General features: G+C 35.8%; 1 pseudogene; it reads left to right on the top strand.

Moving 5' to 3' along the window:
• Positions 1-2,455: 2,455 nt before the first annotated feature.
• On the top strand, positions 2,456-3,467 carry LOC133754747 (CCR4-NOT transcription complex subunit 1-like; annotated as a pseudogene).
• Positions 3,468-3,944: the final 477 nt, after the last annotated feature.

Genomic DNA, 3,944 nt, shown 5'->3' with positions numbered 1-3,944 from the left:
AATCAAAGGTAATCTCACAATTCCATAAATATTCACAATTACCAAGAAATATTATGATTTGTAGGAGCCAGTGTCCATATTCTCCTAAAATGGCTCTGAAAAACTGTCCATGAAAATTCCCAGAACAACTTACACAATTTTATGGCAGTTAATAACCTCATAATGAAAACACCAAGAAAAATGACCTGAGGTTCACAGTGGAAGGATTTTCATAGAATAGATTATTAAGATATACACAGGTGAGAGTTACAAGACCAGACAAGATAATTAAAGGAGGATGCTGGAGATGTTACAAAATCAAATATATTATAAGAAACAATAATTTCACAGAAACAATAGAACAAGTTGGTAAAAGTTTGACTTCAAACTATATGACTACAATTACTCTACAAAGGAAAATGAATGAAAAAATACAGAATGGAAATCAAAGAAGTTCAAAGAAGTTAGCAGAAAAAAATTCAATGAAGCCAGTGTCTGTACCTCCTCTACTGTATCACTCATATGCCGATAGTATTTATAGAATCCCATAAACTTCAAGTAAGTTAAAAATTTGTTCATGGGGGCCAACATCCTGGTGCTGCAGGTAAAACTGCCATCTGCAAAACAATCATCCCTCATTTGTGCTGGTTCCTAACCTGGCTGCTTCACTTCCAATCCAGCTCCCTGTTAATGGCCTGAAATATGCAGTGGAAGACAGCCCAAGTGATTGGGCACCTGCAACTCATGTGGATTTGGGAAGAAACTCCTGGATCCTGGCTCTTGGCTCCTGGCTACAGCCAGATCCACCCAGGGCATTGAAAAATTTGTGGAGTAAACTAGAATATGGTAGATTTCTTTCTCTCCTCTCTGTGTATCTCTTTCAAATAAATAAACACATATTTTTAAAAGAAAAGATGGCTCTAAAAATGGATTACATGGACAGTGTGAGTTTTCAGGGATGCTAAGATTTCTCAAAATATATGTGCATGACAATTTTAAGTAGAGCTTAAATAATCTTGCTGGAGTTCATGACTTCACAGTCAAAATTTAATTTGTTTACAGGTTCATAAAGAATAAACCTAGACTAGGATATTAAAACACACACAGCGGTAATGGTAATCTGAAAGATGAAACATAAAAATTGGATGTTTTATGAATTGAAATGTATTGATTAGTGAATAGAAATGAGTAATTCAGTGGGACAAATGACAAGTTAATAAAAGACTCAAGGAACATTGGTGATAAATTGACTATTACAACACATTAAAAAGGAAAGTAAAGACTCAAGAAAAAGAAAATCAAAGACAATGACACGTATCATAATAGTCTTCAACTACTTTAGTTTTCCCAGTTAAAAGGTAACTTAGAGTCCCACAAACATCCATAAAATATACACAACATATTACCTGGAAGAGGTGAATGATTGCCCCATCCTAAGATGTCTATGAGAAACTGTGTACTTGAAAGTTGCCAAGACAACTTACAGAACTTTGAAGAAGCTGATGACCTCACAATGTAAACCCTAGCAAGATGGCCTCCATTTCACCAGGCAAATACTGACTTAAACTAGAATATTAAAGATATATGCAGATGGTATGCTGAAAGTAAAACATCAAAAGAATTCTAAAATACTGCAAATATTATGAAATGAAAAGCAATATGCTGCCATTATCGTGACAAGGAATAAGTATTTTGTTCCAAACAATACTAATGTGACAGAAGAAAAGAGAAATGACCTAAAAATAGAACATTCAAATTACATTATATCTGTATTTGTGGTAGTTATATATTCAGAGACAGCATCAAAACATAAAGGTTGTAGGTGTTTTAAAATAAAAAATATGGTAATTATCATGAGAAGCAATGATTATTTTGTGGAGCATTTAATTTAAAATGAAAAAAAGATTACATTTTTCTGTCCTCTCAGAATTTCACTTTTACAGTAATTATTATTCATTTTACTTTATTTTACAAAATATTAATCTACAGTGTGATGGGGAAAATCTTGGTCCTTCCTATAGATGGTTTGAAAAGCACTGCTCTAGTAACAAGGAGCTGCACCATTAAAAATGTATTGACATTATACAGACTAAAATATTTAATTAATTGAATAATAAACTCCTTCTTAAGAGTAGGTTTTCTAATTATACCCATAAGCTTTCTAATTATACTCACATTCCATTTCTCAGAACACAAGTAGATTTGCATATTACTAATTTAATTTTATATTTTCTTACCTGTATTTGCTTACTGTATCAATCTGGGATCTTAATAGAGAAGTTTGCATATATATACACATATACATATATATATATATATATATATATATAATCTCCTTTATTTAGATGATGGTAGATTTTAATCACATCTACAATATGTCTACACAGTAACATCAATAACAGTTTCGTCAAACTCAGCACAATGGCCCTACTAAGTTGACTGAGTTGAGTTAATATTTACAATATGATCCTTATCTATTGCAAGAATGCTGGCACATACGCCACAGAAGAAGAGGGGGCCTATGTATGCACAGCTACTGATTGATTTATTCAAATATTTAGCGCCTTTCCTTAGAAATGTGGAACTCACCAAACCTATGCAAATCCTCTATAAGGGTACTTTAAGAGTGCTGCTGGTTCTTTTGCACGACTTCCCAGAATTCCTTTGTGATTACCATTATGGGTTCTGTAATGTAATCCCACCCAATTGTATCCAGCTAAGAAATTTGATACTGAGTGCCTTCCCAAGAAACATGAGGCTCCTGGACCCATTCTCTCCTAATCTGAAGGTGGACATGTTGAGTGAAATTAACATTGCTCCCTGGATTCTCACCAATTTCACTGGAGTGATGCCACCTCAATTCAAAAAGGATTAGGATTCTTATCTTAAAACTCGATCACCAGTTACCTCTCTGATCTGCGCAGTAAACTACAGGTGTCCAATGAGCCTGGCAATCGCTACAACCTCCAGCTCATCAATGCACTGGTGCTCTATGTAGGGACTCAGGCCTTTGCGCACATTCACAACAAGGGCAGCACACCTTCAATGAGCACCATCACCCACTTGGCACACATGGACATCTTCCAGAACCTGGCTGTGGACTTGGATACTGAGGGTCGCTATCTCTTCTTGAACGCAATTGCAAATCAGCTGTGATACCCCAGTAGCCACACTCATTACTTTAGCTGCACCATGCTGTACCTTTTTGCAGAGGCCAACACAAAAGCTATCCAGGAACAGATCACAAGGGATCTTTTGGAACAGTTGATTGTAAATAGGCCACATCCTTGGGGTCTTCTTATTACCTTCATTGAGCTGATTAAAAATCCAGCATTTAAGTTCTGGAACCACCAGTTTGTACACTGTGCCCCAGAAATTGAGAAGTTATTCCATTCAGTTGCACAGTGCTGCATGGGACAGAAGCAGGCTCAGCAAGTAATGGAAGGGACAGGTGCCAGCTAGATGGAACTGTGTCTCTGTTGTAAAGGTGTCAGCCTGGAGGTCCCAGTGCACCAAGTTCATAAACTGAAGAATCCTTTCTGCTCTTCCTGACTTTCCAAGCCCTTTGGTTCTTGGGTATTTGCCCCAACTACTGCTGGGGTGAGCCTCCCTGTCTATGTGGGCACGTTCCAAAGTTTAAATGCATTTTTTGACTCTTGGCCAAAATTTAGAAGATGCTGTGAATATAATTTTCAACTTGTTTAAATATATGAAAGAGAAAAAAAAAACAATATGATCCTTATCAATCCTGAACTCAAAACATCTCCTTAAAACAAATGTAATCCCCAAAGAAATAACAGTTCTACTTCCATGTCAAATAATAAAAAAATACTTAGAGCCAAAAATGCACAAACTCCCTAAAAGAGCATGCACATTCCTTGCATAAATAGTCACCCTTCTTGATATCTTGTAACTAAAATTTTTAGGATTTAAAGTTACAAATACTTAAAGACTCTGAGGCAAAC

Source organism: Lepus europaeus, unplaced genomic scaffold (assembly GCF_033115175.1).
Source record: "Lepus europaeus isolate LE1 unplaced genomic scaffold, mLepTim1.pri SCAFFOLD_29, whole genome shotgun sequence".
NCBI classification, from domain to species: Eukaryota; Metazoa; Chordata; class Mammalia; order Lagomorpha; family Leporidae; genus Lepus; species Lepus europaeus.
The sequence above is the reverse complement of the archived record's forward strand: the minus strand, read 5'-3'. Positions and strand labels throughout refer to the sequence as shown.